The 26,079-nt window shown below is 34.8% G+C and overlaps 1 long non-coding RNA gene across 1 annotated transcript; it reads left to right on the plus strand.

Moving 5' to 3' along the window:
- Positions 1-1,036: 1,036 nt before the first annotated feature.
- Positions 1,037-3,364, plus strand: LOC147787518 (uncharacterized). The gene is made up of 3 exons (XR_015413201.1): positions 1,037-1,092; positions 2,299-2,372; positions 3,200-3,364. It is a non-coding gene; the product is annotated as an uncharacterized LOC147787518 (long non-coding RNA).
- The last annotated feature ends 22,715 nt before the right edge of the window (positions 3,365-26,079 follow it).

A 26,079-nucleotide genomic window follows, 5' to 3' on the forward strand; every position in this document is an offset into this window, starting at 1 on the left:
TTCGACATTCAATTCTAAATTAATAAGCCTGATCATTTCCCACAAAATTTTTAAAAAACATCTAGTATTACTCGGATTTTTATTTTTTTTATTTATTTTGCACGTGGTTCAAACGTCCCGGAATAAGGTTTCGATTTTAAGCAATCGTTTACTATTTTATACACTCCTTTTTTTCGAAATTCTATTCTAAGTCATGAAGCCGAATCATTCCCCACAAAAATTTCTTAAAATGTCGCCAATTACTCGATTTTTTAGCACGTGCTTCAAACGACCCGGATTAGGGTTTCCAAATTAGGTTTTTGATTTTACGCCCTCTTTTACTGTTTTATACCCTATGTTTCTTCGACATTCTATTCTAAATTACTAAGCCTGATCATTTCCCACAAAAATTTTAAAAAACATCTAGTATTACTCGGTTTTTTTTTTTTTTTTTTTTTTTTTTTTGCACGTGCTTCAAACGTCCCGCAATAAGGTTTCAATTTTAAGCAATCATTTACTATTTTATACACTCCTTTTCTTCGAAATTCTATTATAAGTCATGAAGCCTAATCATTCCCCACAAAAATTTCTTAAAATGTCGCCTATTACTCGATTTTTTAGCACGTGCTTCAAACGTCCCGGATTAGGGTTTCCAAATTAGGTTATCGATTTTACGCCCTCTTTTACTGTTTTATACCCTATGTTTCTTCGACATTCTATTCTAAATTACTAAGCCTGATCATTTCCCACAAAATTTTAAAAAACATCTAGTATTACTCGGTTTTTTTTTGTTTTTTTTTTTTTTTTGCATGTGCTTCAAACATCCTGGAATAAGGTTTCGATTTTAGGCAATCGTTTACTATTTTTGTAACGACCCAAAAAAAAAAATTAAATAATTAAATAATTAAAATAATAATTTTCCCTAAACTACTCCCCACTATCCCCCTCCCTCTCCCAACTATCTCTCCTCAACCAACTCATCCGTAAAAAAAAACCCAAATCAAATACTGGATGCATCGGAGGTTCCTACAATGAAAAAAAAATACCAACAACGAGATTGCAAGGAGAGCTGGAGATTTAATTATTGGAGAGAGATCTTGCTTTGTTATTACGGTAAGTCATATTTCATATCTCTTTTTCATTTATCCCAATCATCAGATTTAATTTTTGGTTATGATGTTAGGTCATAGAAAAATAACTAGAACAGATTTTCTTTTCCTTTGTCTAATTATTCAGAATTAGATCCCCTTTGTCTAATTATTCAGAATTAGATCCCTGGTTCTCTTGACCAGATATTTAGATTTTTGGTTATGATGTTAGATCATAGAAAATAACTAGAACAGATGAGGCAAATAAATATTTGTCAACCGAACAGATAGAAAAATAAATACAAAATAGAGAGTAAAAGAGAAGAATGGGAACAAAAAAATTAACAGGTAAATAAGAAAGGAAAGAGGAAAGAAGAAAGGAAAGATTTGAAATGAAAATTTATCGGTGAATTTTAGATTTTAACAAAATTAAAGAAAGAAAAAAAATAAAATACATATAAGATAAAGGAAAGATTTGGAAAATTAATTAGAATACAAAAAAGAGAAATATATATATATATATATATATATATAGATAGAAGGCCAAATACCGTAAACAAAATCAAAAGGAAAGAGAGAAAAGTAGAAAGGCAGAGAAAAGAAAAAAAATAAATAAATAAAGAGCATGAAGTAAAGAGAAAATACATAGAGCAGGAAATAAGTAAAAAGAGAAAATACAGAGAAGGCATATAGAGTAAAAAAACAAATAGAAAAGGCAGGGGAGAAGAAAATACAGAGAAGGAGAGAAGTAAAAGAAAAAAAATAAAGAGAAGGCATATAGAGTAAAAAAAAATAAAATAGAAAAGGCAGGGGAGAAGAAAATACAAAGAAGGCCAGAATAGAAAATCAAAAGAAAAAAATACAGAAGAGAAAAATAAAAGGGAAGAGTTGGGAGTAAGAATGGATCCGAATTGACCAACAATATGATTAGGTAAGAATCGATCAAAAATTGGTCAAGAATATGTCTTGAACAAAAATTGAGAGAAAAAGCAGACTAAAGAAAGAATATCAAAAGACATGAGAGAAGTCAACCGAAATAAAAAATAGAAAATGAAATCTTAATATAAATAGAATATATATATATAATATGTGTATATCTATTTAGAGGTATATTATAACGTTCCAAGACTTTATCTATACAAAGTCTTGAATGCTCGCATGAAGTTTAGCACATGAACCATTGTAAGAGTTAGAGAATTTAACATGAAATTGATGTCATGGATTCTTATAGGTTGGCTTGGATACAAAGGGAAAAATCAAACTTTCATTAAAGATAAATTGGTGACAACCGTATAAGCTAATCAGGTAAGTGGCCTTACTATAGTATAGGCTAAAAATTGTATGAGTTACGATGTTGTATGAACTATGTCGTACGATGCGGTATATGAGTTATGATGATATATGAGTTATGATGATGTGTGAGTTATGATGCTTGATGATATGCGTAATATATATATATTTCAATGATTGACGTACTTGATATGTTTGATGCACTTTGTGGCAATATGATGAGTATGATGATTGCGTGGCGTTTACCTTAATATGATGATGTATTCCATATTGAGCATGTTATATGATGATGAGTGCCATATTGCATCATGTCGTTAGATCGACATAGGATACGACCCTTAGGGCGTGAAAATGATATTAATATAAATATCCACGAGTATGTGTTACCTAGAGTAACAAAGAGATGAGACTAGAGGGTTGTGTCAGAAGAGACATTATGATGGATTTAGAGGGACCTCATGCATATTGTATGTTCATAAGCATAGGGCTACTTCCCCTAGAGATGATGAGTGCGGACGCGCACCGTATGATGAGCGCGTATGCGCACAGGTGCGAAAGCACACAGATGAGGGTGTTCATGAGGTGCATGACACTATGGGGTTCCGCTGACCTCCAGGGGGTGTGCGAGCGCCCTGGGGATTCACACTTGCACATGTGAGTCGTGTGTAGGGAAGTACTACACATCCAATTTGTCCGAGACTGGAGGCCACCCCTAAGATGATTAGAGATAGGTCCCTAAATCATGATTGCATGTGTTTGCATTTGCATGGCCCCCTATAGTGGGGCCACTTACTGAGTATTCTTTGAAATACTCAGGCCGTGTGCCACATCATTTTTTTCAGGTAAAGGCAAGGCGCACTTGTACGGAGGACGGCGGCATCGCGAGCAGAGACTGTGGCACGTGCATAGGGTAGACTCATATTTGAATTTCTAGTCTTAAGTTAGAATAGGTTGTTTTGCATTTCATTGTTTTAAATTATTTTGTATTTGTTTTTGTTTTCTCTAAATTTCAGTATTTCATATTTAAACACGTAAGACCATGGCTGTGTTTTTCAGAGAAGAAGTTGTTTTAAACGTTTTTTTTTTAAGTTTATGTTATCAGTTATATTCATGTAAGAGTTATATTTCCGCATTATAGATGACCATGAGACGTTAGTAACGACTCTGAGTATGTGGAAATTTAGAGTCGTTACAATTTTATATACTCCTTTTTTTCGAAATTCTATTCTAAGTCATGAAGCCTAATTATTCCCCAAAAAAATTTCTTAAAATGTCGCCTATTACTCGATTTTTTAGCACGTGCTTCAAACGTCCCGGATTAGTGTTTCCAAATTAGGTTTTCGATTTTACGCCCTCTTTTACTGTTTTATACCCTATGTTTCTTCGACATTCTATTCTAAATTAATAAGCCTGATCATTTTCCACAAAAATTTTAAAAAACATCTAGTATTACTCGGTTTTTTTTTTGTTTTTTTTTTCATGTGCTTCAATCGTCCTGGAATAAGGTTTCGATTTTAGGCAATCGTTTACTATTTTATATACTCCTTGTTTTCGAAGTTCTATTCTAAGTCATGAAGCCTAATCATTCCCCACAAAAATTTCTTAAAATGTCGCCTATTATTCGATTTTTTAGCACGTGCTTCAAACGTCCCGGATTAGGGTTTCCAAATTAGGTTTTCGATTTTACGCCCTCTTTCACTGTTTTATACCCTATGTTTCTTCCACATTCTATTCTAAATTAATAAGCCTGATCATTTCCCACAAAATTTTTAAAAAACATCTAGTATTACTCGATTTTTTATTTTTTTATTTTTTTTTTTGCACGTGCTTCAAACGTCCCGGAATAAGGTTTCGATTTTAAGCAATCGTTTACTATTTTATACACTCCTTTTTTTCGAAATTCTATTCTAAGTCATGATGCCTAATCATTCCCCACAAAAATTTCTTATGTTGTCGCCTATTACTCGATTTTTTAGCATGTGCTTCAAACGTCCCGGATTAGGGTTTCCAAATTAGGTTTTCGATTTTACGCCCTCTTTTACTGTTTTATACCCTATGTTTCTTCCACATTCTATTCTAAATTAATAAGCCTGATCATTTCCCACAAAATTTTTAAAAAACATCTAGTATTACTCGATTTTTTATTTTTTTATTTTTTTATTTTTTTATTTTTTTTTGCACGTGCTTCAAACGTCCCGGAATAAGGTTTCGATTTTAAGCAATCGTTTACTATTTTATACACTCCTTTTTTTCGAAATTCTATTCTAAGTCATGATGCCTAATCATTCCCCACAAAAATTTCTTATGTTGTCGCCTATTACTCGATTTTTTAGCATGTGTTTAAACGTCCCGGATTAGGGTTTCCAAATTAGGTTTTCGATTTTACGCCCTCTTTTACTGTTTTATACCCTAGGTTTCTTCGACATTCTATTTTAAATTACTAAGCCTGATCATTTCCCACAAAAATTTTAAAAAACATTTAGTATTACTCGGTTTTTTTTTTTTTTTTTTTTTCACGTTCTTCAAACGTCCCGGGATAAGGTTTCGATTTTAAGCAATCGTTTACTATTTTATACACTCCTTTTCTTCGAAATTCTATTCTAAGTTATGATGCCTAATCATTCCCCACAAAAATTTCTTAAAATGTCGCCTATTACTCGATTTTTTAAGATGTGCTTCAAACGTCCAAGATTAGGGTTTCCAAATTAGGTTTTCGATTTTACGCCCTCTTTTACTGTTTTATACCCTATGTTTCTTCGACATTCTATTCTAAATTACTAAGCCTGTATATTTCCCACAAAAAATTTTAAAAACATCTAGTGTTACTCGTTTTTTTTTTATTATTTTTTTTGCACGTGTTTCAAACGTCCCGGAATAAGGTTTCGATTTTAAGCAATCGTTTACTATTATATACACTCCTTTTTTTCGAAATTCTATTCTAAGTCATGAAGCCTAATCATTCCCCACCAAAATTTCTTAAATTGTCGCCTATTACTCGATTTTTTAGCACGTGCTTCAAACGTCCCGGATTAGGGTTTCCAAATTAGGTTTTCGATTTTATGCCCTCTTTTAGTGTTTTATACCCTATGTTTCTTCAACATTCTATTCTAAATTACTAAACCTGATGATTTCCCACAAAAATTTAAAAAAACATCTAGTGTTACTCGGTTTTCTTTTTTTTTTTTTTTTTTTTTTTTTTGCACGTGCTTCAAACGTCTTGGGATAAGGTTTCGATTTTAAGCAATCGTTTACTATTTTATACACTCCTTTTCTTCGAAATTCTATTCTAAGTCATGAAGCCTAATCATTCCCCACAAAAATTTCTTAAAATGTCGCCTATTACTCGATTTTTTAATACGTGCTTCCAACGTCCCAGATTAGGATTTCCAAATTAGATTTTCGATTTTACGCCCTCTTTTACTGTTTTATATCCTATGTTTCTTCGACATTCTATTCTAATTACTAAGCCTGATCATTTCCCACAAAAATTTTAAAAAACATCAAGTATTACTCGGTTTTTTTTTTTTTTTTTTTTTTTTGCACGTGCTTCAAACGTCCCGGAACAAGGTTTCGATTTTAGGCAATCGTTTACTATTTTATACACTCATTTTCTTCGAAATTCTATTCTAAGTCATGTATTCTAATCATTCCCCACAAAAATTTCTTAAATTGTCACCTATTACTCGGTTTTTGTAGCACGTACTTCGAACGCACTAGATTAGGGTTTCCAACTTATGGTTTCAATTTTAAGCACTCTTTTACAATTATACACTCCGTTTCTTCGACATTCTATTCTAAATCATCAAGCCTGATCATTCGCCATAATAATTACCAAAAACGTTGAGCGTTACTCGATTTTTTCGCACGTGCTTGAAACGTCCCATACTAAGGTTTTCGGATTAGGGTTTCGATTATAAGCACTCTTTTACTGTTTTAGTCACTCCGTTTCTTCGAAATTCTATTCTAAATCATTATGCCTAATCATTCCCACAAAAATTTTGAAAAACGTCGACCGTTACTCGGTATTTTTAGCACGTGCTTCAAACGTCCTGGATTAGGGTTTCGATTTTAAGCACTCTATTCATTTTTTATACACTATGTTTCCACGACATACTATTCTAAGACATCAAGCCTGATCATTCCTTCCAAAAATTTTGAAAAACGTCGAGTGTTACTCGGTTTTTTTGGCACGTGCTTCAAACGTCCCGAATTTGGGTTTACAAATAAGGGTTTTGATTTTATGCACTTTTTTACTGTTCTATACCCTACGTTTCTTCCACATTCTATTCTAAATCATCAAGCCTGATCATTCCCTACCAAAAGTGTGGAAAACATCTAGTGTTACTCCGTTTTTGTTTTTGTTTTTTTACACGTGCATCAAACGTCCTAGATTAGGGTTTCAATTTTAAGCAATCGTTTACTGTTTTATACACTCCGTTTCTTCGAAATTCTATTCTAAATCATGAAGCCTAATCATTCCCCACAAAAATTTCTTAAAATGTCGCATATTACTCGGTTTTTGTAGCACGTACTTCAAACGTTCCAGATTAGGGTTTTCAAATTATGGATTCAATTTTAAGCACTCTTTTACTATTTTATACACTCCATTTCTTTGACATTCTATTATAAATCATCGAGCCTGATCAATCCTGACAAAAATTTTGACAAATGTTGAGCTGTACTCGGATTTTTTGCACGTGCTTCTAACATCCTAGATTAGGGTTTCCATTATAAGCACTCTTTTACTGTTTTATGCATTTCGTTTCTTCGAATTTCAATTCTAAATCATTGTGCCTGATCATTCCCCATAAAATTTTGAAAAACGTAGACTGTTACTCAGTTCATTTAGCACATGCTTCAAACGCCCTAGATTAGGGTTTCCAAATTAGGTTTTCAATTTTAACCACTCTTTACTATTTTATACACTTCGTTTCTTCGAAATTCCAATCTAAATCACTATGCATGATCATAACGCGCAAAAAATTTTAAAAACGTCGACCGTTACTCTGTTTATTTAGCACGTGCTTCAAACGTCCTAGATTAGGATTTCCAAATTAGGGTTTCGATTTTAAGAACTCTATTCATGTTTTATACACTATGTTTCTACGACATTCTATTCTAACCCGTCAAGCCTGATCATTCCCCACAAAAATTTTAAAAAACGTCTAGTATTACTCGGTTTTTTTTTTTTTTTTTTTTTGCACGTGCTTCAAACGTCCCGGAATAAGATTTCGATTTAAGCAATCGTTTACTATTTTATACACTCCTTTTCTTTGAAATTCTATTCTAAGTCATGAAGCCTAATCATTCCCCAAAAAAAATTCATAAAATGTCGCCGATTACTCGATTTTTTAGCACGTGCTTCAAACGTCCCGGATTAGGGTTTCCAAATTAGGTTTTCGATTTTACGCCCTCTTTTACTATTTTATACCCTATGTTTCTTCCACATTCTATTCTAAATCACTATACCTGATCATTCCCCGCAAAAAATTTTAAAAACTCGACCGTTACTCAGTTTATTTAGCACGTGCTTCAAACATCCTAGATTAGGATTTCCAAATTAGTGTTTCGATTTTAAGCACTCTATAAATGTTTTATACATTATGTTTCTATGACATTCTATTCTAAGCCGTCAAGCCTGATCCTTAGCCACAAATTTTTTAAAAAACATCTAGTATTACTCGGTTTTTTTTTTTTTTTTTTTTTTTTACACGTGCTTCAAACATCCCGGAATAAGGTTTCGATTTTAAGCAATCGTTTACTATTTTATACCGTCCTTTTCTTCGAAATTCTATTCTAAGTCATGAAGCATAATCATTCCCCAAAAAAATTTCTTAAAATGTCGCCTATTACTCGATTTTTTAGCACGTGCTTCAAACGTCCCGGACTAGGGTATCCAAATTAGGTTTTCGATTTTACGCCCTCTTTTACTATTTTATACCCTATGTTTCTTCGACATTCTATTCTAAATTAATAAGCCTGATCATTTCCCACAAAAAATTTAAAAACCATCTAGTATTACTCGATTTTTTTTTTTTTTTTTTTTTGCACGTTGTTCAAACGTCCCGGAATAAGGTTTCGATTTTAAGCAATCGTTTACTATTTTATACACTCCTTTTCTTCGAAATTCTATTCTAAGTCATGAAGCCTAATCATTCCCCGCAAAAATTTCTTAAATTGTCGCCTATTACTCGGTTTTTGTAGCACGTACTTCAAACGCACTAAATTAGGGTTTCCAAATTATGGTTTCAATTTTAAGCACTCTTTTACTATTATACACTCCGTTTCTTCGACATTCTATTCTAAATCATCAAGCCTGATCATTCGCCACATTAATTACAAAAAACGTCGAGTGTTACTCGATTTTTTCGCACGTGCTTGAAACGTCCCATACTAAGGTTTCCAGATTAGGGTTTCGATTATAAGCACTCTTTTACTGTTTTATTCACTCCTTTTCTTCGAAATTCTATTCTAAGTCATGAAGCCTAATCATTCCCCAGAAAAATTTTGAAAGACGTCGACTGTTACTCAGTATTTTTAGCACATGCTTCAAACGTCCTGGATTAGGGTTTCCAAATTAGGTTTTCAATTTTATCCACTCTTTACTATTTTATACACTTCGTTTCTTCGAAATTCCAATCTAAATCACTATGCATGATCATTCCGCGCAAAAAATTTTAAAAACGTCGACCGTTACTCTGTTTATTTAGCACGTGCTTCAAACGTCCTAGATTAGGATTTCCAAATTAGGGTTTCGATTTTAAGAACTCTATTCATGTTTTATACACTATGTTTCTACGACATTCTATTCTAACCCGTCAAGCCTGATCATTCCCCACAAAAATTTTAAAAAACGTCTAGTATTACTCGGTTTTTTTTTTTTTTTTTTTTTTTTTTTCACGTGCTTCAAACGTCCCGGAATAAGATTTCGATTTAAGCAATCGTTTACTATTTTATACACTCATTTTCTTTGAAATTCTATTCTAAGTCATGAAGCCTAATCATTCCCCAAAAAAATTTCATAAAATGTCGCCTATTACTCGATTTTTTAGCACGTGCTTCAAACGTCCCGGATTAGGGTTTCCAAATTAGGTTTTCGATTTTACGCCCTCTTTTACTGTTTTATACCCTATGTTTCTTCCACATTCTATTCTAAATCACTATACCTGATCATTCCCCGCAAAACATTTTAAAAACGTCGACCGTTACTCAGTTTATTTAGCACGTGCTTCAAACATCCTAGATTAGGATTTCCAAATTAGTGTTTCGATTTTAAGCACTCTATTCATGTTTTATACATTATGTTTCTACGACATTCTATTCTAAGCCGTCAAGCCTGATCCTTAGCCACAAAAATTTTAAAAAACATCTAGTATTACTCGGTTTTTTTTTTTTTTTTTTTGCACGTGCTTCAAACATCCCGGAATAAGGTTTCGATTTTAAGCAATCGTTTACTATTTTATACCATCCTTTTCTTCGAAATTCTATTCTAAGTCATGAAGCCTAATCATTCCCCAAAAAAATTTCTTAAAATGTCACCTATTACTCGATTTTTTAGCACGTGCTTCAAACTGTCCCGGATTAGGGTATCCAAATTAGGTTTTCGATTTTTTTACTATTTTATACCCTATGTTTCTTCGACATTCTATTCTAAATTAATAAGCCTGATCATTTCCCACAAAAATTTTAAAAACCATCTAGTATTACTCGATTTTTTTTTTTTTTTTTTTTTTTTGCACGTTGTTCAAACGTCCCGGAATAAGGTTTCGATTTTAAGCAATCGTTTACTATTTTATACACTCCTTTTCTTCGAAATTCTATTCTAAGTCATGAAGCCTAATCATTCCCCGCAAAAATTTCTTAAATTGTCGCCTATTACTCGGTTTTTGTAGCACGTACTTCAAATGCACTAGATTAGGGTTTCCAAATTATGGTTTCAATTTTAAGCACTCTTTTACTATTATACACTCCGTTTCTTCGACATTCTATTCTAAATCATCAAGCCTGATCATTCGCCACATTAATTACGAAAAACGTCGAGTGTTACTCGATTTTTTTGCACGTGCTTGAAACGTCCCATACTAAGGTTTTCGGATTAGGGTTTCGATTATAAGCACTCTTTTACATTTTTATTCACTCCTTTTCTTCAAAATTCTATTCTAAGTCATGAAGCCTAATCATTCCCCAGAAAAATTTTGAAAGACGTCGACCGTTACTCAGTATTTTTAGCACGTGCTTCAAACGTCCTGGATTAGGGTTTCGATTTTAAGCACTCTATTCATTTTTTATACACTATGTTTCTACGACATTCTATTCTAAGACATCAAGCCTGATCATTCCTTCCAAAAATTTCGAAAAACGTCGAGTGTTACTCGGTTTTTTCCAAAAATTTCTATATTCAACAAATCATCCTCAAACATGAATATTACATGCCTTTAAATAGGTCAAAAAGGTTACCCTAACAGAATAAAGTTCAGCCACCAACCACAAATCACTAATAAATGTTATTAAATAAAAATTGAAGAAAATAAGGAATTAATAAATTGTCTTAATTGGTAATTCAACTACCAAAGCAAGTCTTCTAATTACTTTCTAATATCAGCCACTCCATTATCTTCTTGATTTGATATGCTAATGCTATAAAGATTTTTAGGCTCAAAAGTCTTTGTTTCAACCTGTACACTAGCTAGCTTTTGAAGATGCAATGTATAGGCCTCTTGAATCTTCTTAACCTTGCTTCTTGTAATCGGTCCTTCAGGTACATGCAAAGGGTCAGCAGTTGAATTCATATCATCCTCCCTTTCTTTAAAAGGATTCGTCCTCAAATCAAGGTCTTCATTCCCTACATCAAATGGACTCAAATTAGCCACATTAAAAGTTGAACTTACATTGTACTCACCTCTGAGATCTAGCTTGTATGCATTGTCATTGATCCGTTCTAGTACTTGAAAAGAACCATCTCCTCTTGGTTGAAGTTTCGACTTTCTCTGACTTGGAAACATTTCCTTTCGTAGATGGACCCAAACCCAGTCACCTTGTTTAAAAATCAATTTCTTTCTTCCTTGGTTCTTGCACGTAGCTAGTTTTTTATTTTTGTTTTCAATTCTTTCTTTTATGTCTTTGTGAATTTTTTTTATGTATTCGGCTCTTGAAGAAGCTGCATCATTAGCAAACATATTAGGTGGCAAAGGCGATAATTATAGAGGAGTTAAAGGATTAAATCCATACACAACCTCAAACGGTGAACACTGAGTGGTGCTATGTATTGCTCTATTGTATGCAAATTCCACAAAAGATAGAGCCTCTTCCCAAGACTTAAGATTTTTAGAAATTAATGACCTAAGTAAGGCTCCTAATGTTCTATTAACGACCTCAGTTTGTCCATCGGTTTGGGGGTGACATGTTGTAGAAAATAGAAGCCTAGTTCCCAACTTTCCCCACAAAACCTTCCAAAAATGGCTTAAAAATTTTACATCCCTGTCACTAACAATGGTTTTGGGAATACCATGCAATCTAACCACTTCCTTAAAGAATAGATTAGCTATATTGGTAGCATTATCTGTTTTGTTACATGGAATGAAATGTGTCATCTTACTAAACCTATCAACCACCACAAAAATGCTATCATGGTGTCTTCTAGTCTTTGGTAATCCTAGAACAAAATCCATGCTAATGTCTACCCATGGTTCATTAGGAACATCTAAAGGTGTGTAAAGACCATGGGGTTATGTCTTAGACTTAGCCTCCTTACATTTAAAACATTGTTTGCATACTTTGTTCACATCTTTCCTCATTTTCAACCAATAAAAATGTTCACACAACATGCTATATATTTTAAATTCTCCAAAATGTCCCATAAGTCCTCCCCCATGAGCCTCCTTCACAAGTAACTCTCGAATAGAACATCTAGGGATACAAAGTTTACCCTTCCTAAAAAGCATATCATCGAACACAATATGATCTTGCACATGTTTCCCTTCTAAACATTGCATATACACATCATAAAATTTAGATTTTTCAACTTTGTACAATTCAATCATGTGTTTAAAACCAAGAATTTTTGGAGTAAGGGAAGAAAATAAAGCATACCTTCTTGATAATGCATCTGCGACCACATTATCCTTCCCCTTTTTGTAATGGATTACATAAGGAAACGTCTCAATGAATTCCACCCATTTAGCATGTCTCCTATTTAGCTTTGTTTGACTTTTGAGGTGCTTCAAACTTTCATGGTCCGTATGAATAACAAACTCTTTCGGCCACAAATAATGTTGCCAAACTTGCAAAGCCCTCACAAGTGCATATAACTCTTTGTCATAAGTCAGATAGTTGAGTTGTGCTCCATTAAGTGATAAGCGCCTACGATGCTGGAATTTGCAAAGCTAGAGGTCCTTCTAGAATCCTTGCAAAACGTTCACAGAGAAAGCTAACTTAACGGATTGATTCCAACCAAGAGCTGGTTAGAAGATGAATGACTCTTAGATCGAACTTGGAATCTATGATGGTCACTCTTAGATACCAAGACAATTCACTCCAGAATTAGCTTGATCAAAACTAATTCAATGAATCGGTTTAAACATCAAACCTAAAGCAAGGTTTGAAAAAGAATAACACCAAAAGGGTATCAAGAAAACACAAAGGTTTTTTTCTGTATTCCACCAATCCTCCAAACATGAATATTACATGTCTTTGAATAGGCCCAAAAGATAACCGTAACATAATAAGGTTCAGCCACCAACTACAAATCACTAATAAATGCTATTAAATACAAATTGAAGAAAATAAGACATTCATACAAACTACTAATAAAGGCTATTAAATACAAATTGAAGAAAATAAGGTATTCATAAATTGTCTTAATTAGTAGTTCAACTACCAAAGACAAGTCTTTTAATCACTTTCCAATGTAAGCCACGACATTATTTTCTTGATTTGATACTTGAATCTTCTTTGTATTGCTTCTTGTAATTGTTCGTTCGGATACATGGAAGTGATCAGTTGTTGGATTCATATCATCCCCCCTTTCTTTAAAACGATTTGTCCTCAAATCAAATTCTTCGTTTTTTCTGGACAAGAACTGAATATTGTTTTTTTTTTCTCACTTTTTTTTTTCCTCACCTTTACGTTACTTTCTTCTCTCCACTGTTGTTCTTCATATTCTTTTCTTTTCTTCTCTAATTTCTATTGGTCACAATGTACTTCATATGGAGACAACGAAAGTAAAGTAAATTTCTTCCCACACAAAATAAAAGTATACTTGTTCATCAAACCATCAAATGTTACCTTTCTATCATATTAACAAGGTCGGCCGAATAAGATGTCCCCCGCATGCATTGGTACGACATCACAAAGAACTTTATCTTTATATCTTCCAAGAGTAAAAGAAATAAGAGTTTGCGAGTTCACCTTAATTTCTTCTTTGTTTGTTAACCAATGAAGTTTGTATGGTTTTGGATGGGGATGGACAGAAGGTCTTTTTACAAGGAAGCTGCTTACCACATTTGTGCAACTTCCACTATCAATCACCAAGCTGCATGGGTTTCCTTTGATCAAACATCTTGTGTGGAACAAGTTTTCCATTTGTTCTTCAAATTCTCTTCCTTGATTTAAACATTGAGTACCCTTCTTGTGATCAAAGATATGGAATTTCCTTCTTCAAGATACTCATCATCATATGCTGCGATTTCTTCCACAAGCTGTGAATCATGATCCTCACATTCATCATCTGAATCAAGTATAAAATTCCTTATCACCGTAACTTTTTTATTAACACACTCTTTGCTCATGTGTCCAAACCCTTTGCACTTCCAACATTGAATAGAACTAGACTTCTCCTTTACCGTCTTTGAAGCTTCATTCTTTTAACAATTGGAACTCTCAGCCTCCACTCTTTTAGCGGCCACAAACTTTTCTTTTGGTGACAATGATTCATTTCTATTCACAAAACTATCCTTGTTCCAAGTTTTAGAATTTGAAAAGGTGTTAGTTCGTGATGTGTACCTTTTTGAATGCTCTTTTTCTTCATTCAATTGGTCTTCAATTTTGAGAGCATAATGATACATGTCTTCCAGATATGATGGTGGATTTCTGTCAACAAGATGAGCAATTTCTCGATTCGAACCTCCAAGGAATCTAGACATGGTATCTTCTTCTTCTTCTCTAACATTTGCTCTTTCCATCATAGTCTCCATCTCTTGATAATATTCTGCCACACTTTTTGTTCCTTGCCTCAAACATTGCAATTTAGTTTTCAAATTTCTTTCATAATGTTTTTGAACATACCTTTTTCTCATGGCTTCTTTAAGTTCTTTCCAAGTCTCTATTGGATCCTCCTCTTTTCTTCTTCTCTCGGATTTGAGATGTTGGTACCAATCACCAGCATGATTGGTAAATTCGGCAATAGCAAGTCTCATCTTCTTATTTTCACTATAGGTGTTGCAATCAAACACATGCTCTATCTTTCTTTCCCACTGCAAGTATGCCTCAGAATCTGTCGTTCCACAAAAGGGTGGGATTTTGAGTTTAACTCCCCCATCTCTATCTTCATGTACTCTTTCCATCCTTCTAGGTTGCATAATAGTTGCATGGTTATTTCTTCCTCTCCATCTTCCTTCAACTTGTCTTTCTTGTACTACTGTACCTTCATCTTCTTGTAATGTTCGTTCTTGTCTTTGTTGTTGCGCCCTTCTTTCTTGTCTATCTTCCATCATCATTTCCATCATACCTTGAATTGCTTGAAGAATGGTTGTATTAAGATCTGGTACTGGTGGTACTACTTCTCCATTATGTGACATTTTGTTATCAAGGGACCTCTCCACACTTCTCACAAAAATTTCACTCAGGGACACTCGTGTTTAACACTCAAAGGTTGGCTTTTGATACTAGGTCAAGAATGTAAAGACTGGCTTTTTTTTTTTTTTTTTTTGGTGCAATCTTGCTTTAAGCTTGATTATAACCAATTCAACGATCAATTCTAACAAGCTAAGACTAGTATCTCAAGGATCAAGAGCTTGAAAATAAATGATAAGAATTGAATATTTTTTTTTTCTCAGAAATGATTTTTTTTTCTTTTTTCTTTTTTCTTTTTTTTTTTTTCCATAATCTGAGAGAGAGAAAAAAAATTGATACAAAAAAAATAACAATAAAAATATTTCACCTCTAGAGCGGCCAAAGAATGTCGACCAAAAGCTCTGATACCAAATGATAAGCGCCTACAATGCTGGAATTTGCAAAGCTAGAGGTCCTTCTAGAATCCTTGCAAAACGTTCATAGAGAAATCTAACTTAACGGATTGATTCCAACCAAGAGCTGGTAAGAAGATGAATGACTCTTAAATCGAACTTGGAATCTATGATGGTCACTCTTAGATACCAAGACAATTCACTCCAGAATTAACTTGAGCAAAACTAATTCAATGAATCGGTTTAAACATCAAACTAAAGCAAGGTCTGAAAAAGAATAACACTAAAAGGGTATCAAGAAAACACAAAGGTTTTTTTCCTATATTCCACCAATCCTCCAAACATGAATATTACATGCCTTTAAATAGGCCCAAAAGATAACCCTAACATAATAAGGTTCAGCCACTAACTACAAATCACTAATAAATGCTATTAAATACAAATTGAAGAAAATAAGACATTCATACAAACTACTAATAAATGCTATGAAATACAAATTGAAGAAAATAAGGTATTCATAAATTGTCTTAATTGGTAGTTCAACTACCAAAGGCAAGTCTTCTAATCACTTTCCAATGTCAGCCACTACATTATTTTCTTGATTTGATACTTGAATCTTCTTTGTATTGCTTCTTGTAATTGCTCGTTCGGGTACATGAAAGTGATCAGTTGTTGGATTCATATCATTAAGCTTTTCACTAAAGAACATGATTGGCCTTTTTTCCTGCATTAAAACAGCCCCTATGCCTATCCCACTTGCATCACATTCAATTTCAAAAGATTTATCAAAGTTAGGTAAAGCAAGACAAGGCGCATTGGTTAATTTATCTTTCAGTTCATTGAATGCATTCTCTTGTTTTTCCTTCCATTCAAATTTCACATGCTTTTTAACAAGTTCATTCAATGGTGATGCTATGCTACTGAAATTCTTAGTGATCTCCTATAGAAACTAGCCAAACCATGAAAAGATCTTACCTCGGTTGCATTTGTGGGTGTTGGCCATTCTCTAATAGCTTTTACCTTTTCTTCATCAACTTGTACTCCATTCTTTCCAACTAAGAACCCTAGGAAGTTGACTTGGTCTAGACAAAAACGGCACTTTTTGAAGTTGGCATAAAGCTTCTCTTCTCTAAGTTTAAACAGTATTTTCTTAACGTGCAAAATATGATCATTCAAGCTTTTTGAGTAAACAAGGATATCATCAAAGTATACAACAACCAATTTTCCAATATAGTCTCTCAAAACATGATTCATTAGCCTCATAAAAGTACTTGGTGCATTTGTAAGGCCAAACGGCATAACGAGCCACTCATAAAGCCCAAACATTGTTTTGAAAGCTGTTTTCCACTCATCTCCCACATTCATTCGAATTTGATGATAACCACTTTGAAGATCTATTTTTGAAAACAGATTAGCACCATATAATTCATTGTAAGGACCGGGCTGACTCGATGACTCTAAAAAGACGGGTAAATTTTTCAACAAAATAAAATAACCAAAACTTAAAACATATCAAACATTATATCAAAATAAAGTTTATACAAAGTATTTTAAAACACAACACAACAGTTAAAACACAAGTTAAGGGACGACACAAAAGGGTTGAAGGATGACGGGTGAGGGTTGTCTATGGCACCTACTCCAGAGTCCGCTCCCGACCTTGACCAACTCCTTATTTCCTGAAAAAAAAAAATGGAGAATAAGGAATGAGTACAAGACTCAGTAAGCAGCCTACTTGTAGGCTCTTAATCGTGTCCTTGATATGCTAGGTACCACACTTTTTGTTTTCTTGTTCTTGTTCTTGTTCTTGTCGTAAGTTCTTGTTATGTTTCTTAATTCGTTCTCCAAGACACTCCCCTTAAGATTTACGGTACTAGACATAAACTTGTCAACCTGTGTCCGAGGCTTCATAAGTTCCAAGCGACACAGTCTTAATACCTACGCTCAAGGCTTTATATGTTCCAAGCAAAGTAGTCTAAGTCATAAACATGATGTACCGTGGGAGGTCCTAGGAGGTTCTTAATTCATGGCTAGGATAACTTACTCTCTTCTTGCTCCATCGTGGCCATAGGTTACTCCCCATGATAGACCATAAAGGTCACGTGATTGATGCATGCATGAACATGGCATAGATCATAAAGGTCGCATAATCTAACATAGACCATATAGGACGTGTGATCGGTGCATACATGAACATGGCATCCTGCAAATCATAACATGGCGCAGGGCATCTCATCTAGGTGAGGGGAATGAGGCCAAACATGACATCCTGCAAAGCAAACACGGTGCAGGGCATCCCACCTAGAAGAGGAAAACGGCCTCCTTAAAAAGCACCGCATGATGGGTGTTATGGGCCACAATTAGACATGCTTAGAGTAATACCTAGCATTCTTGAATTTTTACTCTTGAGGACTTTGGTCCCTTATCTTTGAGTGGTACCTAGCATTCTTCTTGTCTTGGTGGTTGTATAGCTTGTTCTTGATTCTTAATCTTATAAGTTTCTAAGATTCTTATTTTCTTGAGGCCTAAGTTGTTATATACATTCATGATCATATGAACCCATCGTCATAACTAGCATGAGTTATTCTAGAAGGTCATAAGTTCATATTGGGCTCCTTCGAGGGTTCTAGAAGGGTCTTGAATCTTGACATGTTTTCTTTAGGCGTTTCCTTAAGTTCCATCTTGGCTTATGTTCCAAACTTGCTCTAACCAACTTGAAATCTCGAGTTTATCCTCATGTCATATAAAATAGACCTTATAGGACATGGTTGGTGATTTGGAGCATATTTAGACCTTGAGCTAGGATATGAATTCTTGTTTCGTTTTCAGGAACTAATCCTTAGAGGTTGTCATGTCATATATCGTGTTTTAGTCCTGAAAACACTTTCAAAGTAACCCTTATTTTCTCACCATGAGTGCATAGGTGACATTACCACAAACGTGGCATCCTGCTAGCATATCGTGTTACAGGGCATCTCATTTAGGTGCGGAAAATAATAAGTCCATCATGACAACCTGCTCGTGGTACATATAGCAGGGCATCTCACCTAAAGAGGAATAGGAATCTCGTGGTACATTTCGTGATGGGAGATAATGGTTACTCCGGGCATGGATCCTAGCAACTTGTTAAGCATACCATCTACATTAACCTAGGCGTTTCCTTGTATTCTTGGGGATCCTAGGTTTATGCATAACGTCTTGGGTCAAGCTTGGAACTTAAAGGTTCTTCTTAGAAATAGTTCAACGTAACCTTGTGCACTTAGAATCTTATTAGTAACCAAGGGTGCCTATGGGAAATCTCTTATTTCATGGGTACCTCGTTAGTCATCCTAGGAGGTAAAGTCATGTGGATCGTGATGTACATTTTTCCCCATATCTTGGTTTTGCTATCTAACGTTTCCCAATGACTCCCAAACTTCATTACCTTATACAACATCATGAGATAAGGATTCATACAACATTTCATAATGTTGGGAGGTCATTTAGGGCTTAACCCGTAGGTAGTCTTCCTTAGGGGCATTATGGTCATTTTACCCCTAATTCTTGGTTTTGCTAATTAACGAGCTCCAGTGGCTTTCAAACTTCACCACCTCATCAATCATCATACAATAAGATCTACCGTAGATTTTCATAGCATTTTGAGATCATCTAGGTCATGAACCGTAGGTAGATATCCTTAAGGGCATTATGGTCATTTTGCCCCATTTCTTGGTTTACCTACTTAACCTTATCCATTGACCACTAAATTTCACACATATCCTAAACATGCTATCATATGCTCATCATTAAAGTTTCATAGGTATCAGAGCTCATTTAGTGGGTTATTTTAATGTTCCTTAAATCCCGAGCAATTTGGTCGGTTCAGCGCCTTAACTTACGGTTCTTTGAGTTTTTCTTTCATAGATCCTCGTGTAATACTTGTTTTAGGGTTCATATGAAAGTCCAAGTGATTCCTACATCGTCGATGTTTGGGACCAACGTTCTTGAGCTTCCGGTATTCGAATTACTTCATATTTCCTTCCATAGACTCCTTATTGTGTCTAGTTTCTGGAACCATAAAGTTTATCATGAGAACCGGCTTGGAAGGGGGTTAAAATTGAGAAACACCAAGGGAAGGCCAAATTTTGGGTTGACTTGGCCGGTTCAACTGAACCGGCCACGTCATCGTCTTTCTTCCTCTGGACAAGAAGAAGACGCACGCGTCCTTTGCGCCGCCGTCTGAAAGTGGCCTTCCACAGCCCCGATATCTTCGTTTAGCCCCTCGAGTTCTTCATGAAACTTAACGATAATATTACAAGGAAGAGCTTGGGATTGATTTCATACCTTTTCGTGGATCATAGCCTAAGATATTAGCCTCCAAAGTTCGTCCAAAATCATTTTCCTCGCCGGAGCTAAAACAGGGTATTTCTTATCGGGTAGCCGATTCTAGGGATTTTCGAGGCCCGATTTCTTGATGGAACCTCTTACATATCCTTTCTTCAAGCTATAGGAATTGGTTTGGAGGAACGTCTTTGAGTGTGGAACCTTAATTTTCAGAAATCGTTCTCGGTATGCAACTCACCCAAAACGCCGAATTTTCAATCTTTTGGGTATCTTGTTCTACGACGTTTCAGCTCTCAATTCCTTCATATAACTTGTGGTAATCTTGTTTGGAAACTACAGGAGCAAGTTTGAGGAGGAATGGTGGAGAATTGCTCTCGAATTTGGAAGAAACCCGAGAGTAGGAGACCCACAAACTAAACGCTCATAACTCTCGAATGGGTGCTCGACCTTGCTCGAGTCTTGTTCCATATTGTTGCCCTACTTCAGACTTTATAGGAGGAGCTTAAACCGACATTGAAAGCTCCATATTCGTCGTGATTTGGAGATTGAACGTTCTGGATAATTCGTCGAAAAATTCGCTCCGATTAGGGCTTTACCGACTTCAGTTTTGAATACCAGCCGTTGGATGTGATGATCTGTCCGTTGTCTAGATCTTATCCAAATTCGAGGAAGATCCAACGGCTGAGATTCGAGTTCCAGAGATATTTCTCAGATGGTCACTGTAGATGCTCTGATTCTAATAAGAGAGGCATTTTCGTAATTATACATTCTTCCAGGGGTATTATGGTAATTTTCCACTTTATGAATATTTTAATATTATTTTTCCTGAAAAATCCATAATTTTTCTCAAAATCCTTGATCTCATATTGATCATTTTTCCCATTCTTGAGCCTCTTGAAATTCCTTCTAGATAAGGAACTAAAAATCTGGGAAGATCCTTCATAATTGGAAGAATGACCTTTTTGCCCTTTTCACTTACTCTTACTTTCCAATCCTTTTTCCATAGGTCTTAAACTCCTTAACATTACTTGTTAGGGTTAAGAATGACTTTCTTCAGATCATCATCCTTGCTTAATCCTTTAATACCTCCCCTTTTGATCATTTGGTTCTTATATGGGTGGCTTATTCTTGTTGGATCTAATTCCTTTCATTTTTTGGGTGTTACATTCATCCAACATGTCATCCAATCTAGGAATAGGGTGTCGATACTTTACCATTATCTTGTTGATGGCTCGACAATCAACGCACATCCTCCACGTGCCATCTTTCTTGGGTAACCAAAATCACAGGAACCGAACAAGGACTCATGCTTTCTCTAACATATCCTTTATCCATGAGTTCTTCCACTTGTCTCTAAATCTCCTTAGTCTCGGTGGGATTGGTCCTATAGGCAGCCATATTTGGAAGAGTTGCCCCAGGTACGAAGTCAATTTGGTATTCAATCCCTCTTAGAGGGGGTAACCCCGTACATGCATCTTCATGTGAAAATATGTCATTGAATTCTTGCAAAAGAGACTTAAAAGTACTTGGCAAAGCATGATCAGTTTTTGGTTCTATTGCTAACCACATATTCTTCCTTTCTCCCATTCTTATCCAAACTCACATTTTCTCTCTTTTCTTCAAAATCACTTTTTTTTCTTTCTTGGTTTTCACTCATCCTTTGCCCCCACATTTTTCTCTTTTTATTCACTCTTATCTCTCTCTTTTACCTTAGTTTCTTCTCTCCACGGTTGTTCTTCATATTCTTTTCCTTTCTTCTCTAATTTCAATTGGTCACAATGTACTTCATATGGAGACAATGGAAGTAAAGTAAATTTCTTTCCACACAAAGTAAAAGTATACTTGTTCATCAAACCATCAAATGTTACCTTTCTATCATATTGCCAAGGTCGGCCGAATAAGATGTCCCCCGCATGCATTGGTACGACATCATAAAGAACTTCATCTTTATATCTTCCAAGAGTAAAAGAAATAAGAGCTTGGGAGTTCACCTTAATTTCTTCTTTGTTTGTTAATCAATGAAGTTTGTATGGTTTTGGATGGGGATGGACAAAAAGTTGAAGTCTTTTTACAAGGAAGCTACTTACCACATTTGTGCAACTTCCACTATCAATCACCAAGCTGCATGGGTTTCCTTTGATCAAACATCTTGTGTGGAACAAGTTTTCCCTTTGATCTTCAAATTCTCTTCCTTGATTTAAACATTGAGTACCCTTCTTGTGATCAAGGATATGGAATTTCCTTCTTCAACATACTCATCATCATATGCTGCGACTTCTTCCACAAGCTGTGAATCATGATCCTCACATTCATCATCTGAATCAAGTATACCATTCCTTATCACCATAACTTTTTTATTAACACACTCTTTGCTCATGTGTCCAAACCCTTTGCACTTCCAACATTGAATAGAACTAGACTTCTCCTTTATCGTCTTTGAAGCTTCATTCTTTTAACAATTGGAACTCTCAGACTCCACTCTTTTAGCGGCCACAAACTTTTCTTTTGGTGACAACGATTCATTTCTATTCACAAAACTATCCTTGTTCCAAGTTTTAGAATTTGAAAAGATGTTAGTTCGTGATATGTACCTTTTTTAATGCTTTTTTTCTTCCTTCAATTGGTCTTCAATTTTGAGAGCATAATGATACATGTCTTCCAGATATGATGGTGGATTTCTGTCGACAAGATGAGCAATTTCTCGATTCAAACCTCCAAGGAATCTAGGCATGGTATCTTCTTCTTCTTCTCTAACATTTGCTCTTTCCATCATAGTCTCTATCTCTTGATAATATTCTGCCACACTTTTTGTTCCTTGCCTCAAACATTTCAATTTAGTTTTCAAATTTCTTTCATAATATTTTGGAACATACCTTTTTCTCATGGCTTCTTTAAGTTCTTCCCAAGTCTCTATTGGATCCTCCTCTTTTCTTCTTCTCTTGGATTTGAGATGTTGGTACCAATCACCAGCATGATTGGTAAATTCGACAATAGCTAGTCTCATCTTCTTATTTTCACTATAGGTGTTGCAATCAAACACATGCTCTATCTTTCTTTCGCACTACAAGTATGCCTCAGAATCTGTCGTTCCACAAAAGGGTGAGATTTTGAGTTTAACTCCTCCATCTCTATCTTCATGTACTCTTTCCATCCTTCTAGGTTGCATAATAGCTGCATGGTTATTTCTTCCTCTCCATCTTCCTTCAACTTGTCTTTCTTGTACTACTATACCTTCATCTTCTTGTAATGTTCGTTCTTGTCTTTGTTGTTGCGCCCTTCTTTCTTGTCTATCTTCCATCATCATTTCCATCATACCTTGAATTGCTTGAAGAATGGTTGTATTAAGATCTGGTACTGGTACTGCTTCTCCATTATGTGACATTTTGTTATCAAGGGACCTCTCCACACTTCTCACAAAAATTTCACTTAGGGACACTCGTGTTTAACACTCAAAGGTAGGCTTTTGGTACTAGGTCAAGAATGTAAAGGCTGTTTTTTTTTTTTTTTTTTTTTTTTTGTGGTGCAATCTTGCTTTGAGCTTGATTATAACCAATTCAACAATCAATTCTAACAAGCTAAGACTAGTATCTCAAGGATCAAGAGCTTGAAAATAAATGATAAGAACTGAATATATATATATATATATATATATATATATATATATATATATATATATATATATATATATATATATATATATATATATATATATATTTCTTTTTTCTTTTTTCTTTTTTTTTTCTTAGAACTGATTTTTTTTTCCTATTGATTTTTTTTTCGATAATCTAAGAGAGAGAAAAAAAATTGATAGAAAAAAAAATAACAATAAAAATATTTCACCTCTAGAGCGGCCAAAGAACGTCGACCAAAAGCTCTGATACCAAATGATAAGCGCCTACAATGCTGGAATTTGCAAAGCTAGAGGTCCTTCTAGAATCCTTGCAAAACGCTCACAGAGAAAGCTAACTTAACGGATTGATTTCAACCAAGAGCTGGTTAGAAGATTAATGACTCTTAGATCGAACTTGGAATCTATGATGGTCACTCTTAGATACCAAGACAATTCACTCCAGAATTAGCTTGATCAAAACTAATTCAATGAATCGGTTTAAACATCAAACCTAAAGCAAGGTTTGAAAAAGAATAACACCAAAAGGGTATCAAGAAAACACAAAGATTTTTTCCGTATTCAACAAATCATCCTCAAACATGAATATTACATGCCTTTAAATAGGTCAAAAAGGTAACCCTAACATAATAAAGTTCAGCCACCAACCACAAATCACTAATAAATGCGATTAAATAAATATTGAAGAAAATAAGGAATTAATAAATTGTCTTAATTGGTACTTCAACTACCAAAGGCAAGTCTTTTAATTACTTTCCAATATCAGCCACTCCATTATCTTCTTGATTTGATATGCTAATGCTATAAAGCGTTTTGGGCTCAAAAGTCTTTGTTTCAACCTGTACACTAGCTAGCTTTTGAAGATGCAATGTATAGGCCTCTTGAATCTTCTTAACCTTGCTTCTTGTAATCGGTCCTTCGGGTACATGCAAAGGTTCAGCAGTTTAATTCATATCAATAAAGTTTAATTCATATAGTATTACTCGGTTTTTTTTTTTTTTTTTTTTTGCACGTGCTTTAAACGTCCCGTATTAGGGTTTCAATTTTAAGCAATCGTTTACTTTTTTATGCACTCCGTTTCTTTGAAATTCTATTCTAAATCATCAAGCCATCATTCCCAACAAAAATTTCTTAAAATGTCGCCTATTACTCAATTTTAAGCACTCTATCCGGAATATTTGAAGTATGTGATACAAAAATTGAGTAATAGGCGACATTTTAAGAAATTTTTGTTGGGAATGATGGCTTGATGATTTAGAATAGAATTTCAAAGAAACGGAGTGCATAAAAAAGTAAACGATTGCTTAAAATTGAAACCCTAATACGGGACGTTTAAAGCACGTGCAAAAAAAAAAAAAAAAAAAAAAACCGAGTAATACTATATGCTTTTAAAAAAATTTGTGAGGAATGATCAGGCTTGGCGACTTATAATAGAATGTCGTAGAAACATAGTGTATCAAACATGAATAGAGTGCTTAAAATCGAAACCCTAATTTGGAAATCCTAATCCAGGACGTTTGAAGCACGTGCTAAATAAACTGAGTAACGGTCGACGTTTTTAAAATTTTTTGCAGGGAATGATCAAGCATATGATTTAGATTAGAATTTCGAAGAAACGGAGTGTATAAAATGTTAGGATCGCACAACAATGCCCACGCTCGATCTAGATGATCACAAAGAAAAGGATAGAGAGAATTGCAAGGAGAACTCTGGCTAAAAAGAATTTTTATTGATGACTTCAGGTATGTACAACAAGAGAGAGTACAGAGAATAGAAAGTACATTTCAAAGCTTTACTGGACGGGATATATATATGGTTCAGTCTACTAAATATAGCTTTACCAGATTTAACCATCTACTATATATAGCTATGTACCATATATAGCTTTACCGGATATAGCTTTACCATATATGGCTTTACCAAATATAGCTTTTCCGGATATAGCCGTTGACCAAGCTATAAATACAGGGAGCAGACTCCATAACTCAACAATTCTCCCACTTGGAGACTGATCCTACACCATACCAATTAGGGCTTTGCATAGCCTTAATTTTCCAACATCAACACATTTTGTCAACATGTTTGCTGGATTCTTTGCACCCTCTATCTTCTCCAAACACATATCGCCTTCTTCCACTAACCTGCGAGTGAAATGGTACCGTCTTCTAATGTGTTTTGTCCTTGAATGATAGACTGGGTTTTTCACCAACTGTATGGCACTCTGACTATCTGTATAAAGAATCTTCTTGCACTGCTTCCGGCCTAATTCTTCTAGATAGTCTGTCATCCATATCATCTCCTTTCCAGCTTCAGCTATGGCCACGTACTCAGCTACAGTAGATGAAAGAGCAACGCATTTCTGAAGCTTGGACATCCAACTCACTACTGTTCCATCTATAGTGTAGATATACCCAGATGTGCTCTTGCTGGAGTCTACATCTCCACTCAGATCAGCATCCACAAAACCTTGCAGAACTACTTTGCCATTGCCATAACAAAGTGTAGTATTGGATGTACCTCTCAGATATCTCATAAGCCACTTCACAGCTTCCCAATGTTCCTTCCCTGGATTTGCCATGTACTTGCTAAC

Source organism: Cucurbita pepo, chromosome 17, assembly GCF_057944985.1.
Source record: "Cucurbita pepo subsp. pepo isolate OVF chromosome 17, ASM5794498v1, whole genome shotgun sequence".
NCBI lineage: Eukaryota > Viridiplantae > Streptophyta > Magnoliopsida > Cucurbitales > Cucurbitaceae > Cucurbita > Cucurbita pepo.